Here is a 16472-nt window from a genome sequence, read left to right as displayed (position 1 = left end):
GTCCCACCTTGGGCATGGAGCCTACTTAAAAAAATAAAATAAATAAGTTTCTAGTCCTTATATATTTGCATAGAAAGGTGTCCACAATACATTATTGTGGGGGAGAAAGCAAGCCATAGAATAGTATGATTAGTGTTATCCCATTTGAAACTTTAAAAAATCGGTATACATATGTATGTCTAAAAATATATGGGAGAAAACTAGGAGAATACATGCCAAATTATTGACATTATTTATAGCCCTAGTAAGGGATTAGGAAAAGGGATTGTGTTTTATACACTTCTAATTGTTTGGGATTCACCACTAATAAATATATTTATATATATTTTTAAATCATTTGATTGTTAGAAATAAAGTTTCTACTTTGGCAAAATATTTATATTAGTAAATACATGTTTATAACATGTTTTATTAGTAGATACATGTTTATATGCACATAATTTTTATATAGTAGAATATATTAGTATATATTCTTATTTTGGTAAGAAGAGCGTTTTTATTTTTAACAAATTAGAATCAAATTTTAGGACTTTTATTTTCTAGATTTTTAAGTGATAACAGTGGCTTGTGTGCCAAAGCCACAAGGCTATGACTCACGACTGATCACGAGAGACAGCCTGCATATTTCTCTTAATATAAAATCCTATTATGTAATAATACTCACTGGTTCCCTGAAAATTGAAAGAAAATCTAGTTGAAACAATTTAGTTTTATAAGGTTTTTTTATTCAATTGCATTTTCCAGATTTCTTTTTAGTTGGACTGAGGTACATAAAGATTCTGTCCCACTGCTCTTAGTTCTACATGTTCATTTTCCAGTAGGTCTCTATAGGGATGATGAGAAAGAGATTTATGTCTAGTGCCACTTTGTTCTAAAAAATGAGCTAATTGTCACAAATATGCACACAATACCTCAAGTTACCAATCACTTTCACCACACATCCGAATATGTTTATCGTGTATTATTGGTTTATTCTTTTCTTTTTTTTAAACAACTCTCATCTTTACTATTCTACGTGAGACCTTTGTCTCAATGTTTTTAGTTTACCTTGAAAAAACTGTGTCAAAAGCAAAGTGAAATGGCTGACAGATCATGTTAACCCAGACAAAGCAGCATCTAACAGAAAACCTTTAACCTGTGCAAAGTCAACTTGCATCCATTCACCTGTGAGAATAAGGAGTCAACGTGTCTGATGCTAGAAATCTAGCAGATTCTTTGTGCCAAGAACCAAGCACAATTAGAAATGTAGCAGAGAAAAGGCATGCAATCAGCTGTAACTAACTAAATTCATCCTTTCAAAGAAGAATTACTTTGAATTCCAATCCAGACAGCTCAGTCTTGTAGACCGGGGGTGATTTTGAGGAGTGGGCTCATGGGAGTATGACTCTCTAACTCATCATAGTGGACCTCAATGGACTAGCCTCTGACTCAGCCACAGTAAAATTACATACTGTGTTTCACACTAATTAAAATAAGTTGGCAGTAGCAATTTTACTGAAATTCTAGCTAACCTAAAGCCAAAGGAAATCGTAATATGCCATTTTCCTTACCTAATAAACAGGAACCAAGGCCATTTCTAGATGAAGTAGTGCTCAGATCATTGATTATGCTCCATAAGCCAAATAATAAGCATCTTTTAAATTATCTAACATGAGAAATATTGTTCACACACACCAGATTTTGCTGAAAGGAAGGAAGGAAGGCACTTTTTCTTTTTTCTCTACAGTGAAGTCAGTAAATATTTACTAAATACTATGATATACAGAACATTCTGCTAACCATTGAATCTAGGTTGGGGTACAAACTATTTACGGTTTTCTCTCTGTACCTGTCAAATATTTTCGTCAGTGAAACATGGCCTAAGTTATCTTTTCAGAACAATATTTTACCTTGCAAATAGTCTCTTGTATAAAAAGTATATATATTCTTCTTATAAGTGACCTAATTAAAACTTGCAGTATCTTCACCTTTCTGCTTCTTTTATGGGGAGGATCTATACCTTTTATTCTGGAAATATTCATTCAGATCATTTTCTAGTTGGTGAAACTCTGATTTTAAATATTTGACCATGTCAAACTCAGAAATAGATTTACTAAATGGTACCCTGTGCCTATTTCCTTCTCAAAATGTATCAGTAGGGGAGCGCTTCTGTGGCTCTGTTGGTTAAAGGTCCGACTTCGGCTCAGGTCATGAGCTCAGGTTTCGTGTTTTGGAGCCTGTGTCCAGCTCTGTGCTCACAGCTCAGAGCTTGGACCTGCTTCAGATACTGTCTCCATCTCTCTCTGCCCCTCCCCCTCTCCCTCTCCCTCTCTCTCTCTCTCTCTCTCTCTCTCAAAATATAAATAAACATTTAAAAAAAATTTAAATGTACCAGTAGGAGTTTCATCAGGAAAATAGGAAAGCAGAAACTGCTCTAGATATTTCAATCAGGAAACAGGTAATTCTTAGGAAAAAAAGGCTCAGAGAAGACTGCTGCAAAATCTCACATTTGCAAAAGCCCACACGTCTGCCTGCTGCTGCCTAAGAAAGGAGAACATGGCTTCCGCTTCCCTTCCACCTTGCAGATCTGATATAATCTAGTGGAACCAGCTCCTAGTGGAGCTCCTAGTGGAACCAACCCCAGAACATGCATCAGAGATTCTGGGAATGTAGTTTCCGAGTGTCCTACCATCCCCAAACAAAGAACATACAAGTGGAAATAATGCTAAATTGCTAACAGATAACGTGTAGGTAGGAGGTGGGATTGAGGCAAATTCTGTCCCAGTGATACTGTCCAAAAACATTTGAGCTGTGATTTAACAGCTCATGCTACAATTACTGAGGTGAATGATAGTTACAGTATAATCCACTCGCTGTTACCCTTTTAGAAAATTTTGCTCCTTTTTTCCTCCCACTTTTACTTCTTTGACCACTTGGATAGGAAATTTTAATTTCATAAATACTGACTTCAATGATTTAACAGATAAAAACCATATGCTAAATTACTATATATCTGTATCTGTATTACTCTATACCTATGGAGAACATATAGGTGCCAGGCATTGTGCAGGAAGTCATTATGTGGGGTACAGAGATAGTCCCTGCCTTTCAAGTGCTTACAATTATTAGGAGGCAAAATGAAAATACAAGCAATATAACTCAAGGCAGATTGCATGCAGTTAACAAAAGGCAGAGGAAGAATTAGAGCAGGAGAGATTCCTAGAAGGTGATGATGAGTGATTGAAGAGAGTCATGGGGAGGAAATGCTCTTTGAGGTGTAAGGATTCTGACGGATGGAAATGGAGTGAGGCACATGGTGAGACAATTTTCCAGAATGAGCAAAGTGAAAAGGGTGAAGAACTTGCTAGAATTAGACTAGAAACAGATACCATGAATGCAGATGATACAGGGGTGGGCAGTATTGCAAAGGAAGCAGCCCATGTGGGGACTTCAGCCCACAAAAGACTAATGTGCAAGCCACCTCCAGGTAGCATCCCCGAAGAGAATGTTGGCCCAGGGTTATTTAAAGTTTCTAATTGTTCAAAAGAAGGTAAAAATCCATATTCTAGGGCAAAAACCCCTATTTTAAAATGTTAGCATCTAGGGGCCCCTGGGTGGCTCAGTCGGTTGAGCGTCTGACTCTTGATTTTGGCTCAGGTCATGATCCCAGGGTTGTGGGATCAAATCCCATGTCGAGCTCTGCAATGAGCACAGAAACTGCTTGAGATTCTCTCTCTCTCTCTCTCTCTCTCTCTCTCTCTCTCTCTCTTCCTCTCTCCCCCTCCCTCAGATCCTCTTCCCTGCTCTCTTTCTCTCAAATAAAAATGTTAAATAAAATAAAAATTAATAAATAAAAACTAAAAATAAATGTTAGCACCTAATTTTTAAAAATTCAAAAAAAATCTCAAAACAAAAACGAAACTAAAGCCATGTACAATTTAGTATATGTGCTGCCTAAGCAAGCACAAGCCATGTGAATTTCAATAAAACATATCTATCATCCATATATGGCCCAATGACCATGCATTTGCAGACTTTAGGAGATGCTTCCTGAGGTCCCATCCAAACAATTCTAGTTTCCATCATGAACCTCATTCTCACTGAATAATATATGCTGTAAAATTATGCGTATTAAGCATTACCTCAGAAACTTTCTTCGTACGAATTGTATGCCTTTAATTCTTTCATAAAGAACTGTAGAGCTCTGAAGACTTTCATTTGCAAGAGGCCTAAGAGTGAAAAGAAGTAACAAGAAGGAGAAAACTGAAGGAAGACCACAAGAAATGCAAATGCTGTGGACATTTACTGGTGCAACCAATCTTTATCAACCTCTGAGACTGAAGACAACTGCTTTCCTTTGCTTTTACGAATGGGGAAATGATAATGAAAAGCATTTGTCACAGAGGAAAAATTTTGACTTATCTGGAGTAACAATTATTAGCTACCCTAGCAGAATAATATACTGAATGCTTCTGGTTATTTACAATCCAGTCTACTTGGGGAGCTTGGATGGCTCAGTTGGTTAAGCATCCAATTTCAACTCAGGTCCTGATCACAACTATTATCATATTTTATGATGCCAATCAAACATGCATGAACATCACAGTGACATTATGATTCAGGCCAACGTTTGTAACCATCACTGCAATAATTGGGAGAATTTTGTTCTAATACTGATGCCAAGGCCTCATCCCCAGAGATCCTAACTTAGTAAGTCCAGATTGGGACCCCAGCATCTGTATGTTTTCAGATGCTTTAAAATAATTTTATTATTTAAAAAGTAATTGTTAGGGACACCTGGGTGGCTCAGTAAGTTAAGCATCTGACTTTGGCTCAGGTCATGATCTCACAGTTTGTGAGTTCGAGCCCCACGTTGGGCTCTGTGCTGACAGCTCAGAACCTGGAGCCTCCCTCAGATTCTGTGTCTCCCTTTCTCTTTGCTCCTCCCTTGCTGGCACTGTCTCTCTCTTTCTCAAAAATAAACATTAAAAAAAAAAATCCAGCCTATGGTGATATACAGAATCTCCTCTTACATTTGTGGATATTTTTTATTTTTTAAAAATTGAGTATCAACAAATTATTTCTCAAAAACTGTGTGATCATGTTTTCTGCCCATTTCTTCACTGGATTATTTGGTTTTTGGGTGTGGAGTTTGGTGAGTTCTTTAGAGATTTTGGATAATAGCTCTTTGTCCAATATGTCATTTGCAAATATCTTTTCCCATTCCGTTGGTTGCCTTTCAGTTTTGTTGGTTGTTTCCTTTGCAGTGCAGAAGCTTTTTATCTTCCTGAGGTCCCAATAGTTCATTTTTGCTTTTAATTCCCTTGCCTTTGGAGGTGTCACGTAAGAAATTGCTGCAGCTGAGGTCAGAGAGGTCCTTTCTTGCTTTCTCCTCTAGGGTTTTGATGGTTTCCTGTCTCACATTCAGATCCTTTATCCATTTTGAGTTTATTTTTGTGAATGCTGTAAGAAAGTGGTCTAGTTTCATTCTTCTGCATGTTGCTGTCCAGTTCTCCCAGCACCATTTGTTAAAGAGACTGTCTTTTTTCCATTGGACATTCTTTCCTGATTTGTCAAAGATTAGTTGGCCATACTTTTGTGGGTCCAGTTCTGGGTTCTCCATTCTATTCCCTTGGTCTATGTGTCTGTTTTTGTGCCAATACCATGCTGTCTTAATGATTATCTTAAAAACTGAGAATAAACTGAGGGTTGATGGGGGGTGGGAGGGAGGGGAAAGTGGGTGATGTGCATTGAGGAGGGCACCTGTTGGGATTAGCACTGGGTGTTGTATGAAAACCAATTTGACAATAAACTTCATATAAAAAAAACTGTGTGTAACATGACAGGAAAAAGGATACTAACAGGGCACATGTCAATAAGTGAAATGAGTGCCTAAAAAGTAGCCTTAGTGTTGTCTTGCTCTCCAAGCAGTTTTAAACAAAGCTGAATGCTATACCAGTGAAATATATTAGCTCTCTTTTTTGCAAGAAACGTCACAAAAGAAGCAAAAAGTAACACAAGTCACTATATAAAGAAAGTTTCTACTTTCATTCAAACAGGCAAATGTTAATATTGAATTGTCTACGTTAATACCTCTGATCATGTAAGTCTTATGTGTGACATCTGCCACCAGGGGAAATCATGTTCATCCATTTCAAGGTACACTAGGGCTCCTCAGGGGAATCTCCTTTCATAGGGCCATTCTATATCCTTAGAAAACATTTCAAACTAGAAACTTTGATAGATATTCTAACTGAGCTGTTCCCAGTAGTGGTGTTTTTCAATAACATAGTAGAGTACCTAATGGAATGTAATGAAAAAGATCAACAATAAAATGGACAATTTCAGAAAAAGAAAAAAAAAAACCACCTGACAAGGTTTCTTTCTGCTTATGAGTTACCACTTCACAGAGCAAGCACCATGGAGTGTATGTGAGCATTCATAGTTTCAGCTTCAGAACAAAGAATAAGTCTAAAAAGGTAAAAATGAAAATGTGTGCTGTTCTGCCGCAGTGTAGCTGAGAGTTATAAAGGCCCCGTGAACAATATTGAGTTTGGGGTGGTACAATCACATCACCAAAGATTTACCTTCACTCTGTAAACTCAATATAGGGCAATAACAGTCTATTACAAGCAGAGCAATACAACATCAAAGGAATGTTTAAAAGAACTAGACAGAACCTTTAAATCACCAGAATTGAGTTATCTTCCCCCAAAGGAAGCACCATGGGAGAGATCTTAGCAGGGTTCTTCAAGAGGTATTACTAATTTACCATAAGTTATATTTAATACATTTTTTAAACGTGTTTGTAATCTCTCTCCACTTTTTAGAACACAGAGCAATAAATTAAAAGAGAAACAGTCCCCAAAGAGCAAGAGAGTGGGAGAAAAAATGACAAGAGTTTTATTTTGGGGAGAAGGGTTAGCGTTTCAAATAATTCTCCCATAGCTGAAAAGTCTATGTAAGATCTGTCCTCTCCCACTTTCAAAGAGACTCTTCAAATCTGAACCTAGAGAAAAAATAGTAAATTTTTATTATTTATATTTATAAATTAATCAGTCTTCAAATTCTGTTAAAAACCGGACATTCATAACATTTTAGAAAAATGGTAATAAATTCTCTTTAACATCTCCAGTAGAGAAATAAGCAATTTTATTCCACCTTCTTATGACTAAAACGAACATTTGAGAAGTTGAATTTCTGGTCTAGGTCATGTCAGAAATGGCAGTAGAATTTATTGTGGAGTAGTACTGGTCATTGTTGGCAGTGTGCTTAGTTTAATGACGTTTTGATATATTAGTTTTTTACATATAAAAAGATGTTAATTTCCTGAATGTATTGCAAAGGCTTATTGTTACACATTTTAATCTAAATCCAAGCATTTGTGTTTCCCATGAAGGGCAAATGGAACTATCGAGTATTATCAAAATTTTTCATCATCTGTTAATGTCTCATATTTGCATACATAAAATCATAAATTTCTATATGATACTAATAGAACTGCTCCTCCAATTCTTTCGAAAGTTATACCCTTTTTTGCCTTTTGTTTAGCATTCTGGTTTTGGTTTACGTTATCTTGATTTATACCAGACATATGTATGCAAAGAGATTTTAAGTTCTAGATAATTTGTATCCATACTGGCTTTTCAATACATTATTATTTTTTTTTAAGCGCTGCAAAACACACCCACAACAGGTGCATGAAACTGCCTGTAACACATGCCATATGGGGGAAGTACTAGGGTTTGTCCCTTTTGATATAGAATGGTTTTATTGGTGTCATACTGTGTAAACTTTTATAATAAATCAGATCATACATGCATTTATACTTATGTAGCTGGTGTTGGGAAATATTTAATTCATGTTTATAATGCTTTTAATTTTATAACCAGCTTCCTAAATGTCTTTACAGTTGACCTTTATGTTAAGATTATTTCCCTTTAAATTTCCCATTTACCAGATAATCTTTTTCAGATATTCGAATTGTGCTGCTGTTTTTCTTTTTTGGAACATGTTCTTCTTCAGACTAATACTGTTCATGGAAAGGCAAAATTCTGATTCATATTTTTTATACTCTTGCCTGGGCAGGAAAAAAACTAACTTCATTAGTTATTTAGTACTAGCATTTAGTACTAGTTATTTAATACTAGCATTTAGTACTAGTATTAATATTAGTATTAATATTAGGTGGGTTTTTGGCATTCCATTATTTGCAACAATTGTAAATGTGATTAGAATAGGTGAACCCAACATGTGCTTGCAGGTCTATCAAGGTTAGCTTGTTTGTAGTTGTAAGATTTCAAATTACAACTAGGAACTCTCATTTTTTCCCCCTATCCATTCAACTTGTATTAATTGTATCACAAAAATCCAATATCCAACCAGAAGCATCATATCATATGTAGCTCTCATGTCACAACAAACACCACACTGATGTTTGTCCATTGGTTGCTGTCACCGCAGTGGTTAAAAGAACAGGTACTCTGGAGTCAAACCTGACTTTGAAATTCTGCTCATCTAGTTAATAGTTGTATGACTCTGCCTCAGTTTCTCTGCTACAAAACAGAGAGGACAATAATGTTTACAGGTTGCTATAAAGATTAAATCAGATACCATTTATAAATGCCTACTATCGTGGCAAATAATATGTACACAAGAAATGTTAGCTATTCTGATTGGAAAAAATATATTCAGAAATGCTCCAATGCCTTCCAGTTAGTATGATGAATATTATAAAGTTTTACCCAACCACAGAACCCACTGACTGTGATAAAACCAAATTGGAATGTTTACTCTTGTGCAGAGATTATGAACCAACACCTGTTGCTTAACAGTAGTGGGACTCATACCAGAAATCAATGAATGAGTAACCACCCTAAACAGCTATCACTTTCATAAGGCAGTTGGCTCTATAGTCTAGACCCGTTTAAGAATTGAACAAAGTCACCTGCTGACTATAATAGCCATTCATAGGAGTGATATAAAATTTAATGTTAGTGATTATCTGCTATGATCTGACATCATGTGTGTATTGCCTTCCACGTCTTGCTTGAAGGACATTTTAGCAACAATACTTAAGAATGTTTCATTATTAGGGCTTAAGTACCATCAATTTTTACTAAATCTTGGCCCATAAGAAAACTACAATTCAATGTACCTGGGTCTTCAGTGCTTTTAAGTAAAGAAGAGGAGAGAATATGACTACTGTCAGAAAGAGACAATTGATAGCAAAGACAGCTTGCCAGAATTTTTTTTAATAGGAGAAGCATACTCTTTCAACAGTGAAGCTTGAACAAAAATTTGCAATAACTATCTTATTAAATGTTTATTAATTTCCTCTTAACATTTGGTATTAATTGGCCAACCTTGTCCTTGGGTTTTATTTGGAAATATCTTTGCTTCTGGACTGGTGTGTCCCTTTTGGGCCTTACCCACTTCCTATAAAGTGGCAGAAGTAGATAGTCAATTCACTATTTCCAGGTAAACGGTCATCACAATCTCAGAAGTCACTCTTCCCTCCTAAGACAATTCTATGAGTAACACAGAAATAGCTAAAAGTCAACACTATCTTGGTTAAGTTATTAAACCAAGATAGTCATTTGTAAGTCATTGTAAGTCGCTTGTAGGTCATCAAAATGTATTTATTTATTTCATTTGTGATTACATGTATTTATTTGGGCTTAAACTGAGTCTACTATTTTCCTTTAAACTGGCTGTATACAGAATCTATGTTTTTCACTTTTTTTCTTCCACTTCCTCAGTACTTGCTCTTCCAAAGCACTTAAATATGGCATGTAGTATGTTCTCAAGAACGTAATGAAGGATAAGCTTGTCTAAGATCCATTAAAAGATCAAGAGATCTTTAATGGGTTGAATAACTTAATTTGCTATATTATTATTATTATTATTATTATTTTAATACAGATTGAAACCTTTACCTAAAGAACTGATAATACTTTACCATGTTTTCAGATATTGCATGGCAAATATGAGTAAGTAAATCAGTGAATTAATGCATGAGGCCAGATAGAAGAGTTCCAACTTCTACAAATTATAGCCAATTAATGCAGACTAAGAATTTCTAGTCATTAAGACTAATGGCCTTCCTGACCTTCTCAAATACAAAATGAAATGTAAGTATTACACTACCTTGTATCTCAATGGAAGTTGATAAGCAGGGTGAAGTTTCTACTTATTCCCAGCCTAACGACTATGCTGATCATAAAACAAGTCCAAGGACCTTAAATTTCAATGAAATGTGGCCAGTTGCTTCAAAGAACCAATTCTGATCTACTACTCTTGGGTCTGAGAGACATATCGGATTCTGGATGTGTTAGAGGATTACCTCAGTCTGGGAATTAATCTCACCCCAATATTTCTTAAGATTAGACTAATCTCTTAAGGTAATTTTGGGTGAGATGCCAAGATTTTTCAAATTAAGGCCTGACTTATGAATACCAGACCATTCTCACTACTCCCACAGCTTAAGTTGCCAGCTACGTGGTGGCATATGATGGTATATGGTAGACTATTCTAGTTACCAGCCCTTATTCTATCTACAGTCTTCTGCTACTCCTCCTAACAAAATTCTAGGTGTTCTTCAAGATACGGCTAAAATATTATCTTTTTTCTCCATTGTTTCAGGGGTCATTTCTAAACCTTACCATTCACATGCCCATCGCCTCCTTCTTTAGTTCAGCCATTTATTTACTCAACATATATTTTTGAATATCTATTATGTACCAGATACCTTTGTATTTCATCTGAACCAAGCGGATAAAAATTCCCTGCCATCGTAATGCTTGATTTCTGATGGAAGAATAATTAATTATTCCTTCTATATTCTCATATCACTTTATTATTACATTTGCCACATTTATTGTAGATAATTGTTTATGTGTATCTCTTACTGGATAGCAAAGGCCAGGTAACATTTATCTTTTCAATTTTTATCACCAGCACCCAGCACATTGCCTTGCACCATGACATCAGGGAAAAGGCAAAACAAACTTTACAGTTTTGAGGCTCCTTATTAAGTTTAAATTTGTTCAGTATCTATGTTTTCTTTATCTATTATTACTTAAGAAGTTAGCTGAAAACTTAGTCATTTAAAATAATGTTTATGTTTTTCTCACAATTTCATAGGTCAGAAATTTGGGGGGCACCTGGGTGGCTCAGTCGGTTGAGTGTCTGACTCTTGATTTAGGCTCAAATTAAAAAAAAAAAAGAAATCTGGAAAAGGCAAGGTAGTTTATCTGCGATTCCCATGGCTTCAGCTATGGCTATTGTTGTGGCTGGGGCTGGAGGATCTCTTTGAGGATAACTTCTTTATTTATATTTTTGGTAGCTTGCAGAAACTCTTTCTTTTTTTCCTTCCTTCTTTCTTCTCTCTCTCTCTCTCTCTCTAGCTCTCTCTCTCTCTCTCTGTCTCTCTGTCTCTCTCTCTCTCCATCAGTTCTCATCCTTCAGGGCTGCTCCATGAGATGTGGGTTTCCATAGCATGGTGTCTCAGGATAGTTACACTTCTTACATGATGGATGGTTTCTAAGGTGCAGAAAGCAAGAACTGCCAGGCCAGTTAAGGGCTCCAACAGGAACTATAACGGCATCATTTTACCATGTTCTAGTGGCCAAAGAAGCCGTGAAGACTGCCTGGATTTAAGAAGATGGAGAAATAGATACCACCTCTTGATAGTGAAATAGCAGTTGAATGGATGACATTTTATAGCCATCTTTGGAAAATGCCATAATCTGTGATAGCTGTCTCATATGTCTTATCAGTCATAATGTGTGTAGGGGAAAAGATCATCACTGAAGTAAAACTTAAATTGTTATTGAACAATAACCAAAACAAAAAAACAAACAAACAAAAAAAACCTACTCCTATGGCAAAAATTTTATTTTAAAATGCTAAATGAGTAGTGATTAAAAAAACATTCAGTAAACAAGAATCCTAAAAGCTTCTAATATCAATTTATTTTTTAAATGCATCAAAGTCATTACAGGGGATTTATTGAGATTTTGAGACTCAAGATCTTTGATATTTAAATCATGTTTCTTGTAAAACTTACACAATTCTGAGTTATTTCTCAGATACGTATTTCTCATTCATATTTAATACAACTTTACAGTTTTAGTTGAGATAATCCTTGATTTCTTAGGCTATTGTGAGATGGTTCCCCAAATCAATCCCAGTAGGATTAAGAAGCTCAAGCACACATCACCTCATTTTCTAGACTCCTTTCATGATATAGCATATTATGTGTCCTGATTTTTTTTTTCCAGCAACTTACAGCCCATTGGAGAGCTCAATTATTTATTGAAGGAAAATTTTCCACATGGTAAAAGGCTAAATAATTCTGTTTTCTGAGACATTATGGGTGTGAATATCAATTGTGGTTTTGTATGTATTCATATTTGAGGTGTTGTAGTTTAAATCATTAATTTTGTATTATGTTGCACAGCTAATTGTTTCTTGCTCTTTGTACTCTATCCATGTTATAGTATTTATAACATAGCACTTCATATTTAAACCAGTATCTATCTTGGTTTACCCAAGGCAGCATTTATAATTTTCTTGTAATGTAAATTAGTATGAATTTACTTAAATGATCAGCAGTATTAATACAAGGCAAGACATTGTCATAATGCATATATGAGAACTCTGGTTTATCACCTGAGGTAGAAAGCCCCTTTATTTATCATTCTCTTTAATAAAACATTCAAACTGAAAATAAGCCAAATTCTTCTAGGAAGCTACTGAAATGTCTCTCTGGAGAAGGAAATCTACTACTGAAGAAGACTTTTTTTGAGAATCAAATTAAGACCTTTGGTCAGAAAAAAAAGGCAGTGTGTATTTGAAAGTCAAATCAGACCAAGGAGTTGGTGAAATAACCCTGAAAGAATCCTGTTTGCTTGTGTGCATTTCCAACACTGTAGGACGGGCTATAAGAGTCCTGTGCTGTTGATATGCCACTCCTGTGAGCCATGCAGGGCACGCTCTTGTGGATACCTTTCCTTCTGAAGATGGTCATGTTTTCTGTGTGCTAGACGCGAATGGACACTACCACAAACAAATTGATAATTGTGCAATACCACCTGAAAACTGAGCTCCCCTGGCTATAACATTACAATCAATCAAATCTGGGGTGTTACTGCTGAACTCTTTCTCTTACACTGCTTTATAAAGTGTTAAACAAAATAATCAAAAAGCATTGTAAATTAGCTATACATTTATTTCCACTTCAGTATTTTAAAATCTAAGCTTTAAGTCTCTTCTGAACATTTAGAATAATCAAGTTGAAATGATTTAATGATACCATAGCTCAATTAAGTGAAACCTTAAGATATCATCCACCTTATGAGTCTTTTTTTTTATTTTTTTTAACTTTTTTTTATCTATTTTTGAGACAGAGAGAGACAGAGCATGAACGGGGGAGGGGCAGAGAGAGAGGGAGACACAGAATTGGAAGCAGGCTCCAGGCTCTGAGCCATCAGCCCAGAGCCCGACGCGGGGCTCGAACTCACGGATCGCGAGATCGTGACCTGAGCTGAAGTCGGCCGCCTACCGACTGAGCCACCCAGGTGCCCCACCTTATGAGTCTTTAAAATGGCCCTCTTCGTATACCTAGTATCCAGATCTTGGTGTCTAATACTGTTTCCCACTAAAAGGAATCAGGACTCCTTGGAGAAATGTCTGGGTCCAGAAATGGGATAGGAGGTATGCAAGATAAGCCTAGAATATCTTATTAGACCAGCAGTGAGGCTGTTCTAAATAAATAAATAAATAAAGCATGTTACAAGACTCAGGAGAAAGCTTGAAGGTATTCTACTAGTCACATCAAAGACAACTTGAGCACAAAATAATTAAGTATACTAACTAGCATGATGAACAATTCCAAAAAAATTGGAGTTCATGAGTTAATATCATTAAGAAGTAGATAAATAAATAGGAGAAAAGGGAGTACAGTAGATTATATTAAAATGTTAAGTGCCAACTGGCAAATGAGGAGACAGTACAAGAGTTGGAAAGTCAGCATTTGTAATCATCAGAGTAAAGACTGGATCAGACATGAATCGCTAATGGAGAATATATCTGGGGAAAAGTTTTGGTGAAGAGCACATTTGCCTGCTCTTAAAATGTCTTTCCATAGATTGATTATTAGTTACAAAAGAAAACTGATATTTATACATGGAGAAATCAAACAGTATATTGATTGGGTGATCTAAACACCGTCAATGAGACATACATAGACATTGTGTGAATTTGGATGAGATATCCTGAGAAAGCCATAATATCACCTATGTAATATTCCAAACAAAAATACATAATGAGAATATAATCATCAGTTGGTATCAGATATATGCTAAATGAGGAACAAACGTTCTGAAATAAAAACGGATGGGAGACTGTAGTCTTCAAAACTGTCAGTGGCACAAAATACAAAGAAAGATTATGGAAATGTTCTAGATTTAAAAAGACTACAAAGACATGACAACTAAATACAATACCACAGTCCAGAGTGGACCCTTACCTAGAGTGGGAAAAGGTATTGGATCCAGCTCCTAAAATTGAAATTATAAGGATAATAGAGTTAACAAAGGTATTCTATCAATCTTAATTTACTAAAATTGTTAACTGAACTGTAGCTATACAAGAGAATATCCTACTGAGAAATATTCACAGAAGTATTAAGGGGTAAAGGACCATGATATATGTAGCTTACCCTGATGTGATTCAAAATATATGCATGAAGAGAGAGAGAGAGAGAGAGAGAATTTGAGCCAATGATAAATCAAATGAAGTAAGAGAGAGATAATAAGTGAATCTAGGTAATGAATATCAGGATGTTATTTGATCTATACTGCTTCTTACAACTTTTCTAAAATTTTGAAATTATTTCCAATAAAAAGTTAAAAAAAAAAACCCTGTGAATGGAGCAGCACGTACAAGAAGAAAAACATTGCTGTTTCCCACTGGCAGACACTCCAGCATGTAATTGAGTATGCCCAGAGCCATTATGCAGAAAACCAGGAATTATTGTGTGCCCACATCTCAAATGAACCTGATTCCGATTAATGTAGTAGGCAGTCTTGGTAGTTAACTAAACTGCCTTCAAATCAAAGGCAGTGTGGTACAGGTCATGGGATTGGGTTAACTGTAAAAAGCCTCGTCCTTAAGTCCCCAGGTGATACCTGACACACTCAAGCACTAACTTTGCAGGCTTGGGTACAGAAGATAAGCAAAAAGTCACACAGTGGTTCCTTTGCATTTGGCCCAGTGGCCAAGTTTAAAAGGACAAACAGGCTGTACTGCAAAGAAGGTGAAATGCTTAAATGTCAGAGAAGCATTGTTAGGACCTATCTGTATGCACAGCAACTATCGTGTGTTCCAAAAAGAAGAGAGTACATTTCATGAAGGGAAATGGGAATAAAAGACTGTATCCTGTTTTACCATTCCCAGAAGACTCAGAAAAAAATCTTTTAACAATTTAAATGTTGTTGACTTCACTCACCTATGTATTGTATCAGTCTCAAAACCAAGGGAAAATATACAAAGTGTTTATCTATTTCTCAGCTGGGGGCACAACAGGGAAGCCAATCAGCATTAGTCTTCCCTTGTAAAGGGCAGCATCTACTTTCTAATACATTTCAATACATCACTAGGAGCTATAAACCTTGACTGATTCTTTTGCCTTGTATGTTCTCCACTAAAGGCTTTAATGAAAGTCTGGTAAAAGATCGTTTCATCTAAAAGATATGTCAAATAAAGCTTTTTTTTTCCTTTCTGACAAGATGATCTATTTTTTCTAATTTTATCTTTTAAAAGTATATTTCCTGTACATATGGAATTATTTAGCTAAAACTATTGGTGTAGTAAATTGACTTTAAAAAAATTTAATGTTTATTTATTTTTTAGAGAGAGAGAGAGACCGACAGAGTGTGAGTGGGGGAGGGGCAGGGAGAGAGGGAGACACAGAATCGGAAGCAGGCTCAAGGCTCTGAGCTGTCAGTACACAGCCTGACGCGAGGCTCGAACCCACGAACCGTGAGATCATGCCCTGAGCCAAAGTTGGACGCTTACCTGACTGAGCCACTCAGGCGCCCCTAAATTGATTCTTTATTATACAGTGATGAATAATTGATTCTTTACACTTTTCTCAATAAACTGGGACTCTGAATCAGATTGAGAAGCTGTCTGAACTGCAGCAGAATTAGCAAGGAAAAATTTTGAATAACTGAGTTAAAGTCGTACAAGAAAAGGGGTGAAGATGAGTGCCTGGGTGGCTCAGTCGGTTAAGCATCTGACTTTGGCTCAGGTCATGATCTCATAGTTTGTGAGCTGGAGTCCTGCGTAGGGCTCTGTGCTGACAGCTCAGAGCCTGGAGCCTGCTTGGGATTCTGTGTGTGTGTGTGTGTGTGTGTGTGTGCGCGCGCACCCCTCCCCACGCATGCTCTGTCTCACTCTCTCTTTCTCTTTCTCTCTCAAAAATA

At 36.2% G+C, this 16472-nt stretch overlaps 1 long non-coding RNA gene across 4 annotated transcripts in view; it reads right to left on the bottom strand.

The window, feature by feature from the left end:
* Positions 1–6866: 6866 nt before the first annotated feature.
* The window catches only part of LOC125163638 (uncharacterized), a 173419-nt gene continuing 163813 nt past the window's right edge, over positions 6867–16472 (bottom strand). For all 4 annotated transcript variants that reach the window (XR_007151527.1, XR_007151526.1, XR_007151524.1 and 1 more), the window contains one exon: positions 6867–6988. This is a non-coding gene — a long non-coding RNA (uncharacterized LOC125163638). The remainder of the gene's footprint in view (positions 6989–16472) is intronic.

The sequence above is a fragment of the Prionailurus viverrinus genome, chromosome B1, assembly GCF_022837055.1.
Source record: "Prionailurus viverrinus isolate Anna chromosome B1, UM_Priviv_1.0, whole genome shotgun sequence".
Lineage (NCBI taxonomy): Eukaryota > Metazoa > Chordata > Mammalia > Carnivora > Felidae > Prionailurus > Prionailurus viverrinus.
The sequence above is the reverse complement of the archived record's forward strand: the minus strand, read 5'-3'. Positions and strand labels throughout refer to the sequence as shown.